General features: G+C 39.3%; 1 long non-coding RNA gene across 2 annotated transcripts in view; it reads left to right on the top strand.

Annotated features, from left to right (window-relative positions):
- The window catches only part of LOC145534780 (uncharacterized), a 473,223-nt gene that overhangs the window by 376,747 nt on the left and 70,152 nt on the right, over positions 1-26,324 (top strand). For both annotated transcript variants that reach the window (XR_014074986.1, XR_014074987.1), the window contains one exon: positions 23,124-23,265. This is a non-coding gene — a long non-coding RNA (uncharacterized LOC145534780). The remainder of the gene's footprint in view (positions 1-23,123; positions 23,266-26,324) is intronic.

Below are 26,324 nucleotides of genomic sequence, written 5' to 3'. Positions count from 1 at the left end.
CACAAGGAGATTGGGTGGTGGGTTCAGACACGTACACATGGGATATAAAAGATTTTCACAAATGCTGGTCGGGGTCCTTGGCTAAGAGGAGACTCTGCCTTGGGCCCGCCGGTGTAATAAACTGCACTTCACTATCTGCATCGTCCTTCTGAGTGAGCTTGTTTCCCAGAACGCGTGGCTATAACAAAGGAAATCAGTCCTGAATATTCATTGGAAGGACTGATGCTGAAACTGAAGCTACAGTACTTTGTCCACCTGATGTGAAGAGCTGACTCATTGGAAAAGACCCTGATGCGGGAAAGATTGAGGGCAGGAGGAGAAGGGGACAACAGAGGATGAGACGGTTGGATGGCATCACTGACTCAATAGACGTGCGTTTGAGTAAGCTCCGGGAGTTGGTGATGGACAGGGAAGTGTGGCGTGCAAAGAGTTGGACACGACTGAGCGATTGAACAGAGCTGAGTCTTTGGGGTCTTTTTCCCCCCTCTGTCCAGCCCTCTTGCTTTGACCCCATGGTTGATTTATCTCAGGACTATCCCCTATGTGTGTGTGCTCTCCAGCTCAGATGGATTTCAGCGCAAGCACCTCTTTGGGGGAGAGGGGTGAGTGTGACTTATTATGTTTAATTTCTTTGGTGAATTCCTGATTCCTGTTGCCGCCCCAGCTTCCTGTTAGAGTAACGAACAATGTCAGTTCTATAGTCGCGATGAAAACGTGAAGGTTGATTCTAGCATGTGCCTTAGGCTACCGTGTTTCTGCCGCCCCCATCCATAGCAGCTAAGGGAAAAACCTCACCCTCCCATTCCTACCACTATTATAAAAATTATAAAATCTGCTTCCAAAAGTGTTTGATGGCTTTCCAAAAGCCACTTCCTTTAATTTTACTGTCTTGTCTTCGTAAGATTAAGAAAAAAGCCCTTTCCATGTCTTTGTCATAACAATATTTAATATCTGAAAATGATGCTAGCTATTGCTCCCTGGTGGCTCAGACTGTAAAGCATCTGCCTATGATGCTGAGACCCGAGTTCAGTCCCTGGGTTGGGAAGATCTCCTGGAGGAGGAAATGGCAACCCACTCCAGTATTCTTGCCTGGAAAATCCCATGGACGGAGGAGCCTACAGTTCATGGGGTTACAGAGAGTCAGACGCGACTGAGCCACTTCACTATTGATTTGTTTGCTTGTTTACCATTTGTTATTCTCTCCTCACTAGCCGCAGTAAGAAAGTATTGTTCTGAAGCAGGGACTCTGTATTTCTTGTTCATTGATGTCTTCATTGGCAATAACAACAGTACCTGGAACTCAGTAGGTGCTCAGCACTTAGTAAGTATCCCTTGAGCAACTGAGTGGCTGGCCTGTAAAGAGCAATCCAAGTTACAGGCATCATGATGCTGAAAAAAATCATCTGTCTCTTCCAATATTGAGAGTTTTTCCAAATCTGTGTTCGTTGGCCATCACTTTCTTTGGGATGTGTCTTCCCTCTGGATGGTTTATAGCTTTTTAGGCAAACAGAGCCCATTCAGGTACCAGCCCCAGGCAAGACTAGGATGTATTGTGATCCTGGAAAGTGTTAAACAGAGTGGGGATGGCTGTGCCCCCAAGGGGTGACCTGGGGCTTTGAGGCTCCGAATTAACCACAGAAATAAATGTGGGGTAATTCCACTCCAAGACAGCTGTATAACCCTGGGCAATTTATTTAACCTCTTAGTGCCTGGTTTTTCTCAACGGACAAACTTTTCTCAAGTGAACTAACAAGAGTGCCAGCCTCATATAGTTAGTGTGAGGATTAACAAAAGTAATATACGTAAAGCACTTAAAGCAGTGCCTGACACACAGTGAAGTGCTTGATAGATGTTGTTATTATTGTACTAGTCTGAACTCTTAGCTGGAGTTCTGTATCTGTCTCCCTCCCTTGAGATTAACAAGGAATCTGCATATATAAAGGTAGTGGCCAAGGTAGATAGGGTTTGTTTGCAAATTACTGCCCAGGAATTATTTTTTTCTAAAGCCCTTTTATGTAAAATGCCAGGCAGCTTTAATTTTGATTCTTTTTCTACAGGCACCTGTGATGGGAATAGGTATTATCCTATTTCATAGGAAAGTCTGAGGCATAGAAAGGTTAAATGATTTGCTCAAGGTCATAACAAATGAATGGTGACTAGGAGATGGAAATTATATGACTTCTAGTCTACTGTCCCAGACCAGACTCATTCTATTGAGATGTTATTTTCATACTTAACATTATAGAACCAAACGACCTGGACTCATCTCACGTTTCCTGAGCTGTAGCAGTATGCAGATGGTGAACATAAAAGAAAGGTTACAAGTCAAACGCTGTATCTTGGACAGAAAGATATAAAATTGAAACATGTTCCTTTCTATTATTCCACTTCTATCTGAGGTCTATTCTTTCTCTTTACTCACATGAAAATACTATTTATTCGCTTTGTGGAGAAAATATATCCTAGTTTGAAATTATTTCTGTCAATTGCAAAATAAAGTTATTGACTATATAAAATAAAAAAAAGATCACCTTGGCAACTTCAAAAATAATAAAGTATGCTATTATAAGAGGTAAAATTTTACACCAGCAGCAATTTATAATAAAACATTAAATTTATATTTATTGCATGAAAAATAAATTGGACCACATTTGTACACACTACTTTATAGCCACATATTATACTAGAGGAGAAAGCTGTAATACAGAATGGAAATATACAAATAGAGAAATATTTCCTAGAGCTATTTTAGTGACTGAGACTGTGGTAAGCTTCTTCTGTCAAAATTGCATATTGATATTTCATGAATTGAAACCTGGCCTGTTGGCTTAGAGAAAATGGCACCGTGGGTTTTATCCAGTACTATGGAGTAGAATTAATCAGTGTGGAGGTGGGGAAAAGGAGCAGACCAGAGCCTCTGGTAATCTTGCCTGGAGAATCCCATGGACAGAGGAGCCTGGTGGGTTATAGACCATAAGGTCACAAAGAGTTGGACACGACTGAAGTGACTTAGCACGCACTCACAGGATATTTCTAAACATTCACAAATTATTCCTGGAGGGAAAATCAAGTACCAATACCATTTTAAATTATACAGTATAAACACTTAAAAATTATTAGCTTTTGAAATTTTCTATCCCAGACAGTATTATTTATTTTTCTTTCAATAGCTTACCTACGCTTTCAAATAGTTGTTGCCACTAACTTAATTTTTTTAATTTTTAAAATTTTTTAAATTTAATCTCAGTTTAATTTTACTGAAATTACATTTTAATCATTTACAGTGCTATATTTAACGAATAAGTAAATGTATAGACATAGCAATTTTTATCTTAGCAGCTAGAGATGACTGATCCCAACTGTCACTAGTTTTTTACAAATACAAGTTGTAGGTGGGTAGGAGTAAACTTGATTTCTGAGAATACATATGATATATGAATGTATAAAAACATAAAAGGTGGAGCTGCAAGATCTCAAAAAAGTAGAGAAAGCATCTTCAGAACCAAATAGGAGTGTAGTTGATTTGAATTCTCTTCCATTTGAAAACCAAATCCAAAAGAGAATAGTGCTGGACCTGAATGTTTGTATAACATAACCCTCATTTTTCACATGCTCCATTATTAATGTACTATATTCTACCATCACCGCTTAATCAACTCTCTTTGTCCTTGGTGTCCAGGTGAGTGTTACCACCGGTCACATTTTACTGGTGGGCACCTTGAGAAATTGAGTACGTGAACCATATTCCCGCACACGTTCTGCATACAGATTCCGCTGAATGCCACGGACGGGGAAGCAAGTAGTAAGGCAGAGCTTCCCTGGTGAGATAAGAGATGAAGGAAATGTTTTAACCAGTGTTTTGAACTCAGTTTGTTAAATTTAATTGAATGAACCTGGGTTAGAAAAGCAAATATTCTAAGGTCTGCGGAGGATACAAAAATAAATATGGTGCAGTTCAGTCTGTCAGAGTCTAAAATCAAGAGAGGCAGGGAGGTTTGTAACTAACTGTGATGTAGTCAGAATGTTACAATAGAGCGAAGGGGAAAAAAGATTAGTATCACTTTTGATTTCATTTTTGAGGTAGGTTGTAAATTTCATTGTCTTTTAAACAAACATTTTGTCTTAAAATAATTACATTATAAGAAGTAAATTACTCATTATAAGAAATAATTACTCATAAAAAGCTGCAAAAAATACCATGAAAAGATTCCATGTACTCATTGCCTGATTTCCTCCAATGGTACCATCTTATATAACTAATACACTAATGAAAAGTAGGAAATTGATCCAACTTCATAAGTAGACTATATTCTTTACTGAGTAGTCTTTAATTTACAGAAATGGAGGAAAGGAGAAAGGCATTCTAGTTGAGGATTGAATTGGCCACAAATTTCATTTAGGTTTTTCCTTAAGATATTATGGAAAAACCAAAAGAACTTTTTGATTAACCCAATAGTATTTGGTTGAAGTTAGATCAGGAGAGAATTTGGATTATCCAAAAGAACTGCTAAAAGGGATTGTAACAGATAGACCAACCCTCCAGTTTAGAAATGAACAAATGAGGCCGAGGATATTAGACAAGTTGCTTATTACATTTTCTTTCCTTGTTTCGCAGCTGAGTTCAGGCATATTTAGAGACCATACACCTACATGTTGGTCTCCACGATCTTATTCCGTGTATATTCCTTCCCAAACAATTTTTTTCTTTGATTGAACAAATGCATGATTATTCTTTCGGAACCTCTATCAGATCCCACTAGACCCATCTTTTCCTCTGAGTCCCTAGAGCCTAGTGCAATGGCTGTCACAAAATAGATGCTCAATAAATATTTATTGAATAAACAAACCATCAGATTTCTTTTTCTTACTCCTTAGACACTGGAGGAAAGGCTGATCAACAGAGGGAACAAAAGGATAAATCACTCCCACAATTAGCCCACTGCAAAGGAAACTCATTACTAAAAGTCAATTTGGAGTTGGGCAGAATGACAGCAGCAAGAAGAAATGCACTGGGCAAAGAAATACATTTTATTTGAATTATGATGAATTAAAAATGCACACAGGTAATTACCCTTCCTTGTTTCAGCTACACTGTGCAGTAAATCTGTAAATAAAAGACGTGAGTCTCCAACATGCAGAACACTATATTCTCCTAGTCTGCATTTTGAACACATACATCAGATGTCCCTTTATAGGGATCATTATAGTATTTTTGTTTAATTCCAAGCTTAAAAACAGAATCATCCCCAAAATGTTGCTTTCCTTATTGAACAATCTGTAGGCTAGCTTGTTGCCAAATTAAGCTGCACACAGCACTTGTTAACTTAATTAGCAACCTAATGGCTGAACCTTAGCCTGACAAAATGCCTGTCGCTTCAGATGGAAACTGCAGTGAAACCATAATCAGTTCAGGAGACGCACAGTCCTGCAGATATTTATTTATTTATTTATTTTAGTGGCAAGAGGAATACCTGATTGCCTGGGAAGATCCCTCACTTCCTACTGAAGTCCAAAGAACACCACCAAGAGTCATCACCTTACAGGACTGTGAAACATGCCTTTCTAAAGGCTGCATGCAAGAGAACTTCCAGAGGGAGAATGGATATACTTGTGCTTCCATTAATAGCCCAGAAAGCAAACTAATTAATTAGAGGATGCACTGAATGAACTGCATTTATCAACAAAAGGCCCTAGCGATAAATCATCTCAGAGCTTATTGAAAGCTGGAACTAAAAAGGCAGTTGCCAAGGATTCAACCTGGGGTGTTTGTGAATACCCCCAGATTAGCAGCAAAGCTTCTCGCTGCAGACAGACATGACAAGTTTATGTGATACCATATCTGTCTATCTAGGATATCTATTAACAGTTGGTGGGGTTTAGAGAGTCATGATTAACTTGATTAACTAACATGACTAACTTCTGTGGCTATTTCAATATATATATACATATATGTATGTATAAGTATATATATAAATATATATATACACATATACTTTGAGGTACATACAATATATATTTAAAAATTTCCCCATTATTCATTTACTTTTTCGTATGCCTCATAGGATTCTAGCATACAGAAGAAAAACAATAGTACATAAGATTAAATGCATTTTCCTGACTGATCACTTATTCCCATCTTCTCTCTAATTTTCTTTGTCTAAGCCTCCTTTCTCTTATAACCCATTGTGTCCCTGAATTTTTGCCAGGGCTTTAGAAGCCTGTGTTGATTCTCTCTCTCTCTCTCTCCTCACACACACAGACACAGACACACACACACACACAGGGCTGACCAGGCTATATTTTGTGCCATTAGACACTGGAGAAGTCTTTGCAAATGGAAGAGAACTCTATTGTGTGTGGCTTACCCAACCTAATTCCAAGATTTGTGTGAGAACATTCGTCTATCTGTGAACGTCTTCTGCTTGGCTTGCAAGTTACATTAACTGTCATCCAACTTAAAAAAAAAAATGTTCCTAATAATTTGGAGAATTGTTCTATGGTGCTTACTTATGGGGTAAGCATGCTGACTTTGGTATGTGTTACAGCTGGAAAAAGTAAGATGAGTGTCCCTGTGTAAGGAGGACACAAATCTCCTGAGCTCTCTAGTGCCCAGTTCACAGCGCTCTGTGTCCATCTTGGCATGACCGTCGACACTTTTCAGGGCATCTTCACCTGATGGCACAGCTCAGTTACAACGTGGATTCTTTGGTAACAGCGACCAGGTCCTTTAGATCACATTCATTCCTGGCACTCTAGGGCCTGGTGACGCATGCGTGTGTGTGCTCAGCCGTGTCTGACGCATTGCAACCCAGTGGAATGTAGCCCACCAGGACCTGGTGATAGTTTTTCTAAATGAATTAAAATTTCTCCTACTCCCTGTGTATCCTGAAAATGGCATTTGATAATATACCTTCTTTAAGTCAATCTCTATTAATTGAATCAGTGATGCATGTGGTTCTGGGGATGGCAGCAGTTGTGGTCTACTAAACAGGCCTTCTTTGGCCATGGGTGTGGGGCCAAGTGGAAATGGCCCATGTCATAGCAATATCCAACTTAGCTTGTGCCTTATTTTAAGGAATAATTCTGATTTGTTTCCAGCATGACTCACGGAACCACAAAAATCATTCATATTGATATTAGAGAGGTGACATTGTGCAGTGAAAATTACTATGGTTTAAGGGTCAGTGGATTAGGGTTCTATAATTCTATCATAGTTTTTAGTTCTATGATTTTGAGAATGATTCTTAACTCTTTAACTTTCACCGTCCTCATAAGTCTGAAAAGAATGTCTTTGCATCTTCTTAAAGCACGCTTTCTTTTCATTGTTTGGATCTTCATTTTGATTATAACCTTTTTGGCAAGTGGTTTGTGGTGTGAACAATAGAGAAAAGTGAAGGAGACCATCAGCACAAAATGTGTTGTATATGGCTTCTCTTCTTTTCCATCTGGGTATCAGGTTATTTCTAAAGAGAACCGTGTTCACAGCGCAGCTCTGCAGGAGTCATAGGTAACTCTTGGATTAAGTTATAGGCTAGATTGTCAACTTCTGAAAGACTTAACAGTGGTTGATCTGCGCATTACATTCCACCTCTCTCTGTACCATATTTAGTGCCAAAAACTGTCTCCTGAGCTGGACCATCTTAGAGAACCAAGGTTGAAGTGCTGTCAGTGTGACTCTTCCTTCCCTCCATAGGAGCTACTCTGAGCTCCAAGTATATTTTAAGCCCACTCATCTGAATTTTCACCCTCAGCATCAGCATCTTTTTCTGATTAAATATAAAGAAGCTATGTTTGATCAGCAGCAGCTTGTACCTTTTTATATACCAGAATTATGTACAGGCATACCTTTGGAGACATTTCAGGTTCAATTCTAGACCACTGCAAAAAAAGCAAATTTTCTAACAAATGAGTCACACAATTTTGGTTTCCTAGTGCATATAAAAGTTATATTTATATTGTAGTGTATTATTACAATATGTATATTGTAGTCTATTAAATGTGAAAGAGCATTGTGTAGAAAAAAGGTACAGACCTTCATTAGCAAATACTTCATTGCTAAAAACCACCAACCATCAGCTGAGCCTTCAGCAAGTTATAATCTGCTTTTAATAATAATCTTTTCCAACACCAAATATCACGGATCACAGATCACCATAATAAATATGGCAATAATGAAAAAAGTCTGAAATAATGTGATAATTGAGCTTCCCTTGTGGCTCATCTGCTAGAGAATCTGCCTGCAATGTGGGAGACCTGGGTTCAATCCCTGGGTTGAGAAGATCCCCTGGAGAAGGGAAAGGCTACCCACTCCAGCATCCTGGCCTGGAGATCTCCATGGACTGTATAGTACATATTTGCAATAATACAAAAATGTGACACAGAGAAATGAACTGAGCAAATGCCTTTGCAAAGATGGCACCGATCAACTCAGGGTTGCCACTAACCTCCGTTTTGTAAAACACATGGTATCTGTGAAGTGTAATGAAGGAAAGCACAATAAAAGGGGGCATGCCTGTATTCTTTCCAAGATAATTTCAGAGACTTCCCTAGTGGTCTAGTGGTTACGACTCAGCCTTCTGCTGCAAGCGGTGTGGGTGTGATCCCTAGTCAGGGTGCCAAGATCCCACACGCCTTGTGGCCAAAATACCCAACACAAAACAGAAGCAATATTGTAACAAATTCAATAAGGACTTTAAAAATGGTCCACATCAAAAGGAAAACAAAATCTCAATTCTTTAAAAAAAGATAATTTCATATGAATGTTAGGGATTTACTGTTTCAAACATTATCTGATACTTTTGTTTTTATCTTTTGGATATACACTTCCATAGATTTATTTTCTATATATTTGACAGATTGCTGTCCTTAAATTTTTAACCTATTCCGATTATTCGACTATTGGCTTTTGGCCCAAATCCACCCTTCTGAGTTGAAATTTGTCTTTCTGGAGCTGGTACTTTGCAAACTGCGTTTGTGCTTTGCAGTTATCTTCTTGTAAGGCTCAGTGGTGAAGAATCCACCTGCCAATGCAGGAGGCACAGTTTCAATCCCTGGATCAGGAAGATCCCTGGAATAGGAAATGGCAAACCACTCCAGTGTTCTTGCCTGGAGAATCCCATGGACAGAGGAGCCGGGCGGGCTATAGTCCATGAGTTCACAAAGAGTCGGACACGACTTGGCTACTAAACAACAACAAGACTCTGCCAGTTAGGGTGTTAAAGGAAGACTTTAAAGCTAGAAGAGGAAGAAGGGACTTGTCCCTGTTTCTTGTTTTTTAAAACATGTATTTTTACTGAGATATAATTGACATATAACATTGTATAAGTTTAAGGTGTACAAGAAGTCGATTTGACACATTTATGTATTACAATATGATTGCTTCTCTAGGGTTAGCGAATACTGTATCACATGACATAATTATCATTTCTTTTTTTGTGAAGAGAACAATTAAGATCTAGTCTCTTAGCAATTCTGAAGCTGGTGTTTCGCTTTCCACCTCCATAATCACCAGGCTATGCCTTAGAACTCCAGGCCTTATCTATCTCCTAACTGCAAGTTGGTTCCCTTAATTAAATAACATCTCCCCAATTCCCCCAGTCTTCCTTCTTCACCCCAACAGCAGCATTTCTTTGGAGAAGAAGCAATTAGCTCCATTTTGGAATATATGTTAACGCTTGAAAATCCAGCCTCAGAGACACGGCCGCCGGGCGGCCAGCGTCCCTTCCTGGACGGCCTGGTTTTCAGCCCCTCCCCTCTCCAGGACCCTGTCTCAGGGCGAGTCTGCAGCTGCTTCCTGCACGTGCTACCGCCATCCTCTCTCTGGGTTTGTTTTGCCTTTTCAGTTAATATAGGTAATAATTCTTTATACCGATTTAATTCTGAACATTCAATCCTGTCTGTTAAAAGATCTATTAAGATTTCTGTCTCTTGATTGCGTTGTGACTTCCATAGACCCTTTAGTCATTTACCCTAGCATATCCTTTTCTGAGTCCCTTCTTGAAACCAGTCCTGGAAAACTCTCTGTTCTGTTTTTCTGACCTCATGAGAAGGAGGCCTAAGCAATTGCTTTAATGGGTTTTAGCACATACCTCATGAATACTTGTAAGGAATTTCAGTGCTTCAATAAAAGGTCACACTTCCCTTACTATAAGGCTCTGAAGCCGCTCATATCTCTGAAGGAAAACACTCAATGTTGACAGCATTTCCTCACGTTCTGTGTTTAGTCATCTTTTGCACCTCATTAAAATTGTAGGACTTAGGAAGGAAAATTGAGAAATCATTTAGTTAATTTGCTTGCTTCAGGCAAGAACAAATCTTGATACTTGTGTAATTTAGTTTTTCCATCAGAGTTAGACATCAGACATTCATAAAATGAGCAGATGAAAGAATTTCACAATCTAGGCATTATAGATTAGAATGGCTTGATACAAAATCTCTTATCTGGATGGATGATTTTTACACCTCCAAATTATATTTCTTTCTAAATTGCGTTACATTGATACCATTTCCTTGAGTCAACACACACATTCTTTTGTTTGTCAAATACTCAAGCATTTTAAAAGAGATGAAAGAAAATACTGTAACATTAATCTTAAAATCTCTAAATTATTATGTAAAGTAGACTATTTAAATTTTGATTGGCATTTTATAATGTATGTAGGTATCTCTACTCATAAATTTTATTGTTATTTGTGGACAAGTCAGTGTATTCGACCCTGGATATTCATTGGAAGGACTGATGCTTGCTAAAGCTGAAGTTCCAATACTTTGGCCACCTGATGTGAAGAGCTGAGTCATTAGGAAAGACCCTGATTCTGGGAAAGATTGAAGGCAAAAAGAGAAGAGGGTGACAGAGGATGAGATGGTTAGATAGCATCCCCTGCTCAATAGACGTGAATTTGATGAATCTCCGGGAGATAGTGAAGGGCAAGGAAGGCTGGAGTGCTGCAGTCCATGGGATTGCAGAGTCAGACACGACTTAGTGACTGAACAACAACAGCAACAATCTAAGGACACTACAACTTAGATGTACAAAGTATAGGGGATGAATTTTCCTATAATGGATTACATCTTTTTCTCAAGCACACATTCATGTGATTGTCAGAAACCATTTTATCTTTTTAATTAAAACATCTTACTCTCTTCTGCTGAGTAGTCTTTCGTGGATCATAACTCAGAAGGTAGCCCACTTCTCGAAGTATCTCCTTTGCCCTTCCTCTTAGCCAGGACACTTCCAGGGTGCAGGAGAATCTACAAAACCTCCAGGCACAGGGACGAGTGGCTGTGTATCTGGTCTTCACACTGTCCTCTGGTTGAGACGCTCTTCCTTCTGATTTCCAGCCATTGGCGTTGGTCCTCATTGAATCCATTTATGTGACTCAGCTTGTTTGTTCAATGTCTTTCCTGCCTTGTTTGGACCAGCATGAACTGGCCTGAACTTTGATATATGGTTTGGCAAATTATATAAGTTACAGTTTCAAACCTTAAAGCGAATATGTTTCCATGATAAAACCACCTTCTGTTTATCTTTTCTCTATTACCAATCTATAGACCGTATCATCTGCTTCCTATCTCAATCTTTAATCCTATAATTATATAATTATAATTATAGTTATATACCCAGACCTAAGGTCTAATTTAGGAACTTCTGGTGTTAGATTTCTAACTGTGCCATAATGTCTAGAGTTTTTGATTTAGTAGAGGAACTCTCCACTCAGGATGCAGAAGTCCTGTTGGCAAGTCTTTACCAAAAAAAAAAAAAAAAGCTTGAGCTACACCCTACTGTAAGTGTCCAATGGACCTTGCTCGTATCATCACGTGTTACTGTGAGGTTCCCAAACATGATAAGCTTTGATATGACTCAGGCTTCTTGCCATTTTCTAGTCTTTCAGAAATTCCACACTCCCCTTAGTTCTGGAAACTCATTATCAATGGAACTCAATTTATTTTGCCTGCAAATCCCCAAAAATAATTTTGAAAATCTATTTACTACTCACATATTTTTAGTTTCATTTCATCATAAATTCAAATAGTTTAAGTTTAGTTGTAAATATTGACATTTAAAAATAGAACTGGTGTATCACTTTAAAAAATGCATCCGGTGTAATTGAATTCATAATGATTTGAATTATGAATTAAAAATGATTTGAAATATACTCACCGTCATCCATATTAAAAACATTGAACAAACTCTACTTTAAAGAAAGTCACAAATTCTATCTTGATCTTTTACCTCTGTAGTTTGTATTTGACTTTTCTTTTAGAATTTGTTCTTATATATATAAATGCATTTAATTAACACCTTGTTGAAGTGCAAAACTGGTTCTAAAGGTTCATTCATCCTTTGTCATGGAACCTCCAACTGCTCCAGATGAATGAGCAAATGTGTTTATTTCTGTATGATACTGAGGTTTCCTATGGCTTTTTATGCAGCATAGGTGTTGGAAAATCTGGCTCACCCTACCATATTTTTTCTATAAAATGAAATCAATTTTTTTTCGGTTTCGGTGACCATAAGCTCCAAATGATAAAAAAAGTGTTTCTTTATGTTTAACTGTTCATGGGGTTCTCAAGGAAGAGTACTGAAGTGGTTTGCCATTTCCTTCTCCAGTGGACCATGTTTTGTCAGAAATCAGTCATGAATATTCATTGAAAGGACTGATGCTGAGGCTGAAGCTCCAATATGTTGACTACCTGAGGTAAAGAACTGACTCATTGGAAAAGACCCTGATGCTGGGAAAGATTGAAGGCAGGAGAAGAAGGGGACGACAGAGGACGAGATGGTTGGATGGCATCACCAACTCGATGGACATGAGTTTGAGTAAACTCCAGGAGTTGGTGATGGACAGGGAGGCCTGGCGTGCTGTAGTCCATAGGGTCGCAAAGAGTTGGACACGACTGAGTGACTGAAATGAAATATGTTTAACAATTCCATTATTAGTAGAATCTAGTTAACCTAAAGAACTCAAATATATTACAGAATTTAGGTAAAAATTTTGTTTAAAGTCCATTCCATAAGAAAAGAGGATTTATTTAATTATTTTAAGAATTTATGGATGAATATTACATATAATTGAAAGAAACAAGACTAATAATCGATTCTATCAATTCGATTCATTTAAAGACAATGTTTACAAATGTAAGTATTCAGAAATCTTGTCCACATGCAAGAATTCACATTTTATGGAAATGATAGTGGTTTTATTGTAGCAATGCCACTCAATTGTTCTATGTCTGTCCCAGTTATACGTCAAATTTCCCAAAGTGATCTTTAACCAAGAGTATTTCTAATAACCTAACAGCTGACAAAACTCTATAGATTCTACCTGAATTTTTGAACATAAAGACTAGACCACCATCCGATTTACAAAATAGTGTTTTTAACCCAATTATCCGAGGCATTTACTTTCTCAACAGGAATTGTCATTCATATTGTCTTTTTGTTTTGTGTCTCATAAGTTTTTACAACTGGGACAATGTACCAAAGTATATGTTTTTGTTTTGTAAAGTAGAAGAATTAATGGAAATTAATAATAACTTAATTAATGATGATTAATTTTGTAAAAAGATAAGGATGAGTTCTTGGTGAATTCTCACATAAGCACAGTTTTGAAAGGAATACCTTTGGAAGTCAAATGTCTGAAAATTAATTTTACTTTAAAGTAAACTTTCAAAAACTATTACCCTTGGAAAATATATATATACTCTTAGAGGCAAGCATACCCTGGTGCTTAGATCACTGTTTTTGTATAAACAAAACCAGAGAGGGAAGGCTGTTTCCAGGCTCACTTACCCCGAATCTTAGTAAGCCGTCTCTCCTCTTTCATTTTCACAGCATGCTGTTCATAATGCTTCAAATTTAGAGTTCCTCTGAGAGGCTTCTAGGATCCCTAGACTAGACCTGGAGAACAAGAGCACAGTCTGATGTCTTCAGATTCACCCGGACTTATCTGGATGCTTTTCAGTCAGTTCAGTTCAGTCACTCAGTCGTGCCCGACTTTTTGCCACCCCATGAACCACAGCACGTCAGGCCTCCCTGTCCATCACCAACTCCCGGAGTTTACCCAAACCCACGTCCATCGAGTTGGTGATGCCATCTAGCCATCTCATCCTCTGTCGTCCCCTTCTCCTCCTGCCCAATCCTTCCCAGAATCAGGGTCTTTTGCAATGAGTCAGCTCTTCGTATCAGGTGGCCAAAGTATTGGAGTTTCAGCTTCAACATCAGTCCCTCCAATGAACACCCAGGACTGATCTCCTTTAGGATGGACTGGTTGGATCTCCTTGCAGTCCAAGGGACTCTCAAGAGTCTTCTCAAACACCACAGTTCAAAAGCATCAATTCTTCGGTGCTCAGCATTCTTTATAGTCCAACTCTCACATCCATACATGACCACCATAACCTTGACTAGACAGATCTTTGTTGGCAAAGTAATGTCTCTGCTTTTTAATAGGCTGTCTAGGTTGGTCATAACTTTCCTTCCAAGGAGTAAGCATCTTTTAATTTCATTGCTGCAATCACCATCTGCAGTGATTTTGGAGCCCAGAAAAATAAAATCTGACACTGTTTCCACTGTTTCCCAATCTATCTGCTATGAAGTGATGGGACTGGATGCCATGATCTTAGTTTTCTGAATGCTGAGTTTTAAGCCAATTTTTTCACCCTCCTTTTTCACTTTTATCAAGAGGCTCTTTAGTTCTTCTTCACTTTCTGCCATAAGGGTGGTGTCATCTGCATATCTGAGGTTATTGATATTTCTCCCGGCAATCTTGATTCCAGCTTGTGTTTCTTCCAGCCCAGTGTTTCTCATGATGTACTCTGCATATAAGTTAAATAAGCAGGGTGACAATATACAGCCTTGACGTACTCCTTTTCCTATTTGGAACCAGTCTGTTGTTTCATGTCCAGTTCTAACTGTTGCTTCCTGACCTGCATACAGGTTTCTCAAGAGGCAGGTCAGGTGGTCTGGTATTCCCATCTCTTTCAGAATTTTCCACAGTTTATTGTGATCCACACAGTCAAAGGCTTTGGCATAGTAAATAAAGCAGAAATAGATGTTTTTCCGGAACTCTCTTGCTTTTTTGATGATCCATCTGATGTTGGCAATTTGATCTCTGGTTCCTCTGCCTTTTCTAAAACCAGCTTGAACATCCTTAAGTTCACGGTTCACGTATTGCTGAAGCCCGGCTTGGAGAATTTTAAGCATTACTTTACTAGTGTGTGATATGAGTGCAGTAGTATTCCATCCCAAATGGACTTTCAGTGGTGATCATGACTCTTCCATCTCAAACCTACCTGTCTCTTCCCTCCATTTTGACTAGCCCCCACTCACAATTCCAGAGGAATTTCCTTTTTCCCGTGGGCTTGATCTTTCTTTTAAATAATATCCTGCTTTCCCTGTCCTGTTCAGCATTGGTTCTTTGGGCAACCCTCCAGGCTTTGTTCTTAATATGGAAGTCAAGAGTTCTCTTTTTAGACTGGAAATAAAAAGTCATTAGGGATTTCTAAAAGCCTGATAAAGGCTAGATAAACTTCACTGCTTTGGCTGAATCCATTTTCCTTTTTGGAGGGTAACACACTTTGTGGATCTATTTTATCTGAGATAATTGAAGGAGGAAAACAAAGCCTCACATAAAGCTAAAGAGCAAGACAAACATGATACAAGAGGGGAAAAACTTATGTGATACTCCAAAACGTTCTCCACACTACTAAAACCTTTAACTACATTAAAGTGTTTACACTGTGTTTTGACCTATGGTATTCTGAAGTATACATTTTGTATTCAGTTACACATTCTGGCTAATTATGCAGTCATAATCATGCCTCATGTCACTGGGCCCCCACAGCAAGGCTGCCCTGGCAATTTTCAGCACACCATCAATATTGACTAGAGTGTCTCAGGAGGCAGGGAGGAATGCCCAGAAGATGCCACTTCAGTGGCTTTTCATCACCCACAATATAAAACGCAAATTCCTTAGTGTAGCTATCTACAGCCTGCCTTAATATATTGCCTCTAGCTCTTACATAAAAGCAAAGTCTGACCTAAACTAATATATTCAGCCTCTCTCATTATTCTCTTTAAACCCTTCTGCTCTAGCTAAGCTAATCTGCTCATAAACTCTAAAGAGGAGTACACATCCATCTCAGTGTCTAGGATATTTGCTTCCATTCTTCCTGTATTTCTCACAAGGCCCACATCTTAAGTTCCACATCTTGGAATCTTTATCACACGACCAAATTCTTTATCCCTTCTAAACTCCGATTGTTTTCATTGCCTGAACGATTTCCCATAAACTGAACACATTCTACTTGGAATTATTATTCATGTTCTTATTATTTTGTCCAGTCTTCCAACCGAAGAGCAAGTTGCTTAAGAGGCCCAGGACCATGTTTCAAGCTTCTTTGACTCCATATTGTTAAACACTGATTTGTGCACACAGTGGGTGTATAGGTAGTTGTCAGCAAGTGTCCAAATCCCCTTTCACATTTCTTGCCTCACCGTCAACATGCACTATTGTCTTCAATTTCTCAGAGACAACTGAAGTATCAAAGGGGACCTGGCTACCCTTTTGGTCTTCGATGTCTGCACATTCACCTACAGCTACCCCATTCTTGCCTCCTCCTAGCCATCAAAAAACTGATGCATAAGCTTTACCCAAGGCCAATTAAATTAGAATCACCAGATAAACCAAGACCAGTTAAATCAGAATGAAAAGATGGCCTAGAAATTTTAATTTTACAAAGGCTTCCTATGGTTGATCATCATTATTTTCAACTTCTAGAATAGATTCTAGCTTCTCCCATCTTCAAGACTCTTTTTCTCATACCTTCATCTTATTTATTTATTATTTTCTTCAACTTACTAGAATGCTACATTTTTTTCCTCAAGCCAAAGCAAACTAAACTAAAAGTAAGATCCTTGATTCTTCTTCTATCTGTCCTATCTCAGTTTTAGTACTTTCTTTTGATTTCTAGATCACTTTGCAAAATATATTCAGCTAAGCTCTAGCAGTCCAGGTCCAATCAGAAGATAGACACCGTACAGTAGGCTAGACAAGGGAAGGTAACTATAAAGCAGTACTGACTCTAATAAGACCGTGATGTAGAATGAAAGAAACTCTCTGTGGGTCTCTAGGGCTCAGGGAGAGCGCTCAAGAAAGGACAGTCGAGAAGGGATCCGGCCTGATTGAGGGCTTCCCTGACTTAGGTGATCTGGTAAAGAATCTGTCTGCAATGCAGGAGACAGAGGTTTGATCCCTGAGTCAGGAAGATCCTCTGCAGAAGGAAACAGCAACCCACTCCAGTATTTTTGTCTGTGAAATCCCGTGGACAGAGGAGCCTGGCAGGCTACAGTCCATGTGGTTGCAAAGAGTCGAACAAGTGACCTAGCATGCCCACACATATGCCAACATAATTGGAGGAGGTGTGATTAAGCCCATCAGGTAGCAGAGAGACTTGCTGATTTAACCAGAGCAGAGCTGGTCTGGAGTCTCTGAGATAGCAATAAGCCACTGTGTTGGGCAGGATAAAAACCCCTCTAAGAGATCCATATCCTAATTTCTGAACCTGTGAATATGTGACCACACATGGTAAAAGGGATGCTGAAGATGTGATTGAATTCAGGAACTTGAGATGGAGAAATTATCCTGGATTATCTGGGTGGGCCCAATGTAGTCAAATGGATCCTTAGGAGTGAAGAATCGCTGCCATCTGTTGCCAGAAAGAGATGTGGCTACAGAAGAATGATCAGAGTGCTGCAGTACCGCTAGCCTGGAAAACAGAGAAACAGACCATGAACCAGGGAATGTGGACAACTTCCAGAAGCCGAATAATAATAATAAAACAAAGATAATATTCTCATCTAGAGCCCCTAGAAGGAATCAACCTTGCTGACACCTTGATAATCTGCAGAACTTTATGATAATAAATTTATGTTTTCAGCCACTCCGTTTGTGGTTATGTCTTACAGCTCCCGAGTGCAGGAGGGGAGCAGGTGGGCAGCGACGGGCGGCAGGGAGGATGAGCAGGGAGGGTTCTAGAGCTGGTGATGGGAGGAGGCCCTCGGAGCTCATCGCGCCCTGGTTTCTGATAGAATGGGCTACAAAAAGGTTAGTACCAGGCTGAGGTTGGAGGGTCTAAGAGGAGCCACCTTCTGGGCCCGGAGCAGGGGCAGAGGCCTCACTTGCTGTCCCCACAGCTACACGGTCCACCTATGAACTCTGAAAAGAACTGTAGGAGAGCGTCTTCCTTTAACAACGTCCCTCCTGCATCTTCTGCTGAGAAACTTCAGTGTTCTCACTTAAAGGAGGTGTATTTAAAGAAATGCTATTGCATATTTCAAAGACTACATTGAAAAGAATGAAGTTGAGAGGTAATAAATTGATAACTGGCATGTGTTATGCCTCCGTATCATGGTGATCCTTTCATTACACCCCCTGGCAACTCGATATCCACATTCAACTCTCCCTTGAAATGACCCTTGTCATGGCAATCAGCTGTACACTGTGATTAGTCCTTGTGTGCGTGCTAAGTTGCTTCTGTGCTGTCTGACTCTTTGGGACCCCAGGGACTGTAGCCCGCTGGGCCCCTCTGTCCTTGGGATCCTCCAGGCAAGCATACTGGAGCGGGCTGCCATGCCCTCCTCCAGGGGATCTTCCTGACCCAGGGATCAAACCGCTATCTCTTATGTCCCCCTGCATTGGCAGACAGGTTCGTTACCACTAGCACTGCCTGGGAAGCCTAGTTCTTATTTAAGTAATAATTGGCAATGCTGATCAATACATTCCCTGCCAAGCTGTCTCTCTCATCCTACATCCACTTCCTGAACCTCTCCTCCCAGTAAACCCGCTGGAAAGAGCCATGCATGTGTCCATTCTTGGAGTGTTTCACCTTCCAACAATTCAATCTGGCTTTTGCATGCAGCACTTCACCAAAACTATTCTTGCAAGTATAACTAAATCCTATGGATATTTTTCAAAGGAGATTTTTTTTTTGATATTTCAGTCCATTTTCCACATATTTCCTGACTTTCTACTGACCCTTTTGGGTGATTCCTTCCCAGGTTTCTTTGCTAACACCATCTTCTCTAGCAGAAAGCCTGGCAGTCTTTGGAGTTCATTTCAGGGTCAGCCTCCCTCCTCACATTATAGTTCCACTTTAGATGATGCATCTGTGTCTTTGTCTTCAAAAACCATGTGCTAAGTTCTGCCAAGTTTATCTCCCAGGATTACAGGCATCCAGGTACAGACAGTCAGGTCTAAAGGAAAAGGACAGATGGAGGAGCGTTATGAAAGATGAGCCAGCCTGATTTCATTTGTCATTACTTCAAACCAAATCTAAACTTTGGAGAAACTAGCTGAATTTTAGTCCCTAGCTTTAAAAAATCCTATAGTAATGAATGTTCATTTAGATAAAAAGTTCTCTTTTCTCCCCCACTGCATCATCAGCCCTTTGAAAAATACCTTAATTCATCCTCTAAATGTGCCCAATGGATTTATTTTTTAAACCAGAATTTCAGCATCTTAAAAGGTCTGTGAATACTCGTGGGTAAATCACTGCAGCTTTAAATGTGTCTGAGCCATTTCCCCCTGGGTCCACTACTCAATCCTCCATCCTGGCAAGGTTCACAGCTACCTCCTAATATAGTTGTCTACTGATATTATTATTAAATCTTTTGAAAATACTGTTTCTTGTAACTTATGTTATAATTCATACACTTTTCCTGTCTGCCATTTACCAACTGATGTGCTTGTTTATTACATCAGTACAACTGATATCCAGCTGGCAAAAATTTCGAGAACATCTGTATTGCAGTAACACTTAGATACCAGTCAACTTTTTAAGGCATCAGGTTTAAGCAAATTTTGACTGAAAATTAAATGTTTTAATCATCTTGCTACAAAACTGGTATTATATTTTTATATGCTTGAAAATTATATGAAGTACTAGCAAGATTTCAGTCATAATAACTCACTTCCTTAACACTATATTTTAATTAGCATTGCAAGAATCAAGTTTTGCTTTTCTTTTTTTTTTTACAAAATTGCCTCTTTGTAGCTGAGTGAGATAGCTTCAGTGTGAGAGATGGTGTGACAACAATTCTAAAGTCACAAATGTTCTTTGTAGTAATTTCTGTAGCTTTTATACCAACGTTTAAGTCCAAATAGGCAGACTTTTTTTCCTGCTACTTAATATATCACATTATTTCTTGATTCTTTCATACACAATGATGCAGATCATTAGCTTCTCATTTATGCCTCTTCTTTTTTTTTTTTTTAACTATTTCACACAATTTTTCATAGAAAGAGGATTTGACCTGAGAATATCATCAGCTGTTGGAAACTTTTTTTCAGTATTTAAATACAAGAGCTTGCTTTTGTGTCAGCTGTTCACCCACAGGTTCAGTCATAAATGTTGGTATCAGTATACGAACATCTGTTTTGTCTGTGCATTGGAAATCTTGTCTGGAATTAAGAACAAGCTGGCCATGTCAATATTACCCTGAAAGATTTCTTATTTAAGCAGCAAATCTGGTTGATTATTTGTTCTGCTAAGATTTTTAAAAATTTAACTGTGTAGCTTAACTCACTAAATGTCCAGGCCCTCAAAGTTCACAGTCTCCCTCATCTCATTTAACTATCCTCCTAAAAGTTTATGTTAAACATGGTAAATAACTTGCCAAAAGGCACAAACGAATGTAATTTGTAAACCAGGTTCAAAATTATGACTGAGGCCAAATATAATAATAATGAAAAATTTAAAATATTTTGAGAATTACCAAACTGTGACCCAGAGACATGCAGTGAACAAATGTTTTTGAAAAGCGGCATTGATTGACTCAATGCAGGGTTTTCACAAACCTTAATTTTTAAAAAATTGCAGTATCTTTAAAACACTTCCCTGGTGGCTCAGAGGGTAAAGCGACTGCCCGCAACGCGGGAGACCTGCGTTCGATCCCTGGGTCGGGAAGATCCCCTGGAGAAGGAAATGGCAACTCACTCCTGTATTCTTGCCTGGAGAATCCCATGGACTGAGGAGCCTGGTAGGATACAGTTCACGGGGTCGCAAAGAGTCGGACACTACTGAGCAACTTCACTTTCTTTCTTTCTTTTAAAACGCAGTACAGTGAAAAATTATAAAATGAGCCTAAGACATAGAGAACAGACATGTGGACGAGGTGGGGTGGGGCGTAGGGGGGGATGAATTGGGAGATCGGGATCGACGTGTATACACTGTGTGCGTTTGTGCGTGCTAAGTCACTTCCGTCATGTCCGACTCTGCGCAACCCAATGAACTGTCGCCCTCCAGGCTCCTCTGTCCGTGGGATTCTCCAGGCAAGAATGCTGGAGTGGGTTGCCATCCCCTCCTCCAGGGGATCTTCCCAACCCAGGGATTGAACCCTGGTCTCCTGTGTCTCTTGCATTAGCAGGCAGATACTTTACCACTGAGCCACTGGGGAAGCATATATGCACTACCATGTGTAAAACAGATAACTAGTGGGAACCTGCTATATAATACAGGGAGCTCAGCTCGGCACTCTGTGCTGACCTAGAGGGGTACGATGTTGGGTGGGCAGGAGTGAGGCCCAAGAGGGAGGGATATGGTGGAGGTGGTGGTTTAGGTGATAAGTTGTGTCTGACTCTTGTGACCCCATGGACCCATGGGCCCACCAGGTTCCTCTATCCATGGGGTTCTCCAGGCAAGAACACTGGAGTGGGTTGCCATTTCCTTCTAGAACAGATATATATACACACACACACACATAAAACTAATTTTCTTCGTTGCAAAGCGGAAGTTAACACAACATTGTAAAGCAACTACTCTAATAAAAAAAGTTGGAAAAATGCGGTACGCCTATGTATAGAAACGTATACACACGACAGAACAAAGGCAAATGTGAATGTGGCCAAGTGTTACAATGGGCAAAATGTGTAAAAGATGTTGTGATAGGGAGCTCCCAGAATGGTTCCCAAGCTATCCACTCTCTATTATACATGTCCTGTAAATTCCTTGTCCTTGATCGTGAGTGGGACCTGTGACCATGGAGATGTCACTCCAGGATTAGATTATTCTATCTAGTCAGGGTGAAGAGATTTTGCATATGCAATTAAGATGCCAAATCAGTTACCTTTAAATTAATCAAAAGGGGATTATTGTGGGTGAGTCTGATCTAAATGGGTGAGCAGATCCTTCTGCTTTGAAGAAGCAGAAGTAAGTAAGAAGTAAGCTTTGAAGAAGTAAGCTGCCAGGTTATGAGAGGGTTTGAGAAGGCCCTTGACAAGGAATGGAAAGTGGGCTCTTGGAGCCGAGCGCAGCCTTCATCTGACAGCCATCAGAAAAGGGGGGGCTCAGTTCTTTAGCTGAAAAGAGCTGAATTCTGCCAACAACCGTGTGAGAGTAGAAGATGATGCTATACCCCAGAAGGGAACTGACTGACACCTTGACTGCAAGACTGGACAGAAGAGCCAGCTAATCTGTGGCTGGACTCCTGACTCCTACAAATATTGAGAAATACATATATGTTGTTTTAAGGTGCTAAGTTTGTAGTGATTGGTTAGCCAGCATAGAGAACTAATATGTAAACAGATATTCTTTGTGTTCTCCTTGTATCATTTCTGCACACCTAAAACTGCATCAGTATGAAAGGATTTTAGAAACACTGTCCCTCTGTGTACGGCTTCTTCTTTTCCTTACTAAGAGGCTGTAGGCTCATCTAGGGCTTCCCTGGTAGCTCAGCTGGTAAACAATCTGCCTGCAATGCAGGAGACCCCAGTTCGATTCCTGGGTTGGGAAGATCCCCTGGAGAAGGCATAGGCTACCCACTCCAGTATTCTTGCCTGGATAATCTCCATGGACAGAGGAGCCTGGCGGGTTACAGTCTGTGGTTCGCAAAGATGCAGACACGAATGAGTGACTAAGCAGAGCACAGCACAGGCTAAGCTAACCGGCAAAACCAGTATCTCAACTTTCCCTTTCCGGTAACTCACATAAGGCAAAAATAAACTCAAGGTCATTAAACGTCTTTGAAGTCTTATATTGTGTTTTACTATTAATGTAAATATTGCACTAGAATATAATGGATCGGTTTGCTTGAATATGATAATTAAATTTTATGCTTTTGTTTCTAGCCATGATGACGAAATCAGGACTGAGTCTTCCTCTCTTTCATAAATCATCTAGAAAATTGAACGAAATAAGAAATGACTGCATTCAAGTATTGAACTGCAAAGGTGTGGTTAATCATAATCCCTACCAGAAAGGAAAAGTGAGGTGAGTCATACAATCATCCCAGCTTTATGTCTTGAAGCATTTACTGAATCAGATTTCAAGTGGGGAGATCTTAGTCAGAGCCTAGGGCTCTTGATGAGTTGTCAAGTGATGAGATAGAAATTTGAGGTGGCTGAAAAGTACTCCAGGAAATGTCATTGAGTTGCCTTGATTTTATTAACTGAATATCAAACAGCACATTTAGAAGGGAACAACTGGGAACCCTAAATTGAACAATTCTGAGAGATCCCAAAACCTGGGAGATGATCACATTCTGATAAGGCAAAGCTGAGCGACAGTGTCTAACACCCACAGCATCCAGTAGAACCTTCAAGTGGTCAAGCTCTAATAGCACAAATATGGCTATTGTATTTTGACCTTGTATACCCTGATCCAGCTAAATTCATTTTTTAGTACTGGGAGTGTTTCTGTGAAATCACTCAGATTTTTCTATATAGATAATGCTTTTATATGCAAATCTCTAAGCCCTAGGCCATAATAGAAAAGCCTTAATCTATCCAAAGAGCAACTTCCATAAGGCTTGTTAATGAGTGTTTATTTTTTTCCTTTAAATATGCAGAAGAAACAAAATAAAACTATATTGAACATTAGATAATAGAACCCTTATTTTAAATCTGATTTTTCCATAGTATAATAAATATGTGAAAAAAGGAAAGGGATTTAACTGCTCTGGGACTCATTATTCTAATTTATAAATAAGAAAACTAATAGTTAATCCATAGAACTGTTATGAGAATTGAATGAGAAAATATATATAAGCCATAAGACTGATATAAATACTTAGCAATCTTTCAGGTTTTTTTTTTTTTTGTAAAGCTCAGCAAGAAGGACAATGTAGCCTTTAAAAAATACAAGTTGAATATTGTCAAATAAGAAATGTCAAACTAAATAGGAGCCACCCTTAAGAAAAAACAGCATTCCTGGAATTTATTTTTTGTTGCTTTGGTTTAAGTAACATATAAATATTAGATTAAGTTTAGAAAAAGATGTTAAAAATATAGAAGGTGAGTGAAAAGGATTTGGTTTTTAATCAGAATGCAAATAATGAGCATATAATAAAAAAACGAAAGTGGGCTGCAAATTTGTGTGGAATGGTCAGTTTCTTATCTCTAAGTCTGTATCAGAAGTCAGTTATAGCTTGAAGTGTCTATGCCAAACATGGAGCCACGGGAGGAAGTTGCTGGAAGGATGTAATGGTTTTGATAGCTGTGTTCACTCGCCAAATGCTCGAGTCCCCCAGGCTGGGCCTTCTCCCGCCATCTGTATCAGAAGCAGATTGATCAACCCTTGTTATATGAAATCCTCTTTTTCTAGGTTACCTGAGGTGCCTGTCCTATACTTTGTGTGATGAAAGTCTGTGTTAAAAAAAAAAAGTGAAGGGAAATTTTTCTGCTCTTTGGTTGTGCTCACATTATGTTTTGGTTATTATCCTGTGTGATGTTGTATTTTTATAGACTTCTCTACGACATGTCTTCAGAAGATCGCTTGCGTTAGTTCATACAGATGACTAATTCCATCTATTTGTGGGCTTCACTTATTTCCAAGTTTCTTGAATGTTCATTATTTTCCTCTCAAGGGTGATTATTTTGCTTCTCCCCCCACACACAAATTGCTGGTAGTGGAGGAAGCTATGCATTTGCGGGGGGGGCGGTTATATGAGAGATTTCTGTACCTTCTACTCAACATTGCTGTGAACCTAAAACTGCTCTAAAAATTAAAATCTATTAAAACAAAAACTGTAACAAGTGATTAGCTTATTTCATGACACTAGATGTAACAGCTACTTCAAGTGATATTTCTGAAAGCGCAGTTCAAATAATTTTCACTTTTTAGACTTCCCATAATTATTTGATGCAGTATCATTTCATATAACTATGTATTTCCCAATGTGTCTCCTTGCTGACTTCCTTATCTTTATGTCTCACACTTTTACTCCTATTTGTCCGTTTGGGTGACTCTTATGCTGACATTGCATTTTCTTCTCAATAGCAAAAAATGTGATTTCCTTCCCATTCTCTCACCATTAATCTATTGTATCCCTTCAAATCTGGGGCTGTCCTTCATTATGCATGTCAGGCTGTCAGATTTTCAACATTGCTTAGAATAAAAATTCCCCTTATGAGTCGATATGGAGGGTAAAGAGTTGATACGGAGGGTAAAGAGTCTAGCTTATTTCTATTTTTTTTTCCTCTTTTTTAAAAAAATAAGCAGTGTGTATACTGTGAGATGAGTTTTCTTGTGTTTTGTTCCTCACCAAAAGACAACGTCTTATCAGAAAATCCTTCCTTCAAGGGCATTAGGTTTTTTCTCTTAAGGTTCTTCACCTTTAAATACAGCATAACATAAAGCTTTCCTTGATTGATGAGAATCATATTACAGTTTGGGGTAGACTGAAGTGATGTTTCCTCAGGCATTATCCAATATAGAATCCCCCCTCCATACCTCTAGTAACAACATATCCTAAAATAATTGCAGTAAAGCAACCAACGTCTATTTCTTTGCATGGATTCAGTATATATATGCTCAGAATTTGCTCAGTAGAATTTTGTTTTTGTTGTTTCCCTTCACATGCTGAAAATCGTGCAATTATCTTTTGAATGCCTCCTGTTCCACAAAAGCGTTAACACCACGTATGTAAAAGTACACGTTGCTGTTGTTGCTGAGTCACTGAGCTGTGTCCCTTTGCGCCCCCGCGGGCCGCAGCGCCCCAGGCTCCTCTGTGCTTCACTGTCAAGCAGAGTTTGCTCAAGTTCATGTCCATTCAGTGATGCTATCTAAACGTCTCATCCTCTGTCACCCTCTTCTCCTTTTGCCTTCAGTCTTTCCCAGAATCAAAGTTTTTTTCCAATGAGTCAGCTTTTCACATCAGGTGGTTAAAGTATTGGAGCTTCAGCTTCAGTCCTTCCAAGAATTATTCAGGGTTGATTTCCTTTAAGATTGACTGGTTTGATCTCCTTGCAGTCCAAGGGACTCTTAAGAGTCTTCTCCAGCACCACAATTCAAAAGCATCAATTCTTTGACGCTCAGCCTTTGTGGTCCAG

Source organism: Giraffa tippelskirchi, chromosome 14 (assembly GCF_054371585.1).
Source record: "Giraffa tippelskirchi isolate mGirTip1 chromosome 14, T2T-mGirTip1v1.2.pri, whole genome shotgun sequence".
Taxonomy (NCBI): Eukaryota; Metazoa; Chordata; class Mammalia; order Artiodactyla; family Giraffidae; genus Giraffa; species Giraffa tippelskirchi.
This window is presented reverse-complemented; position numbering and strand designations above follow the sequence as displayed.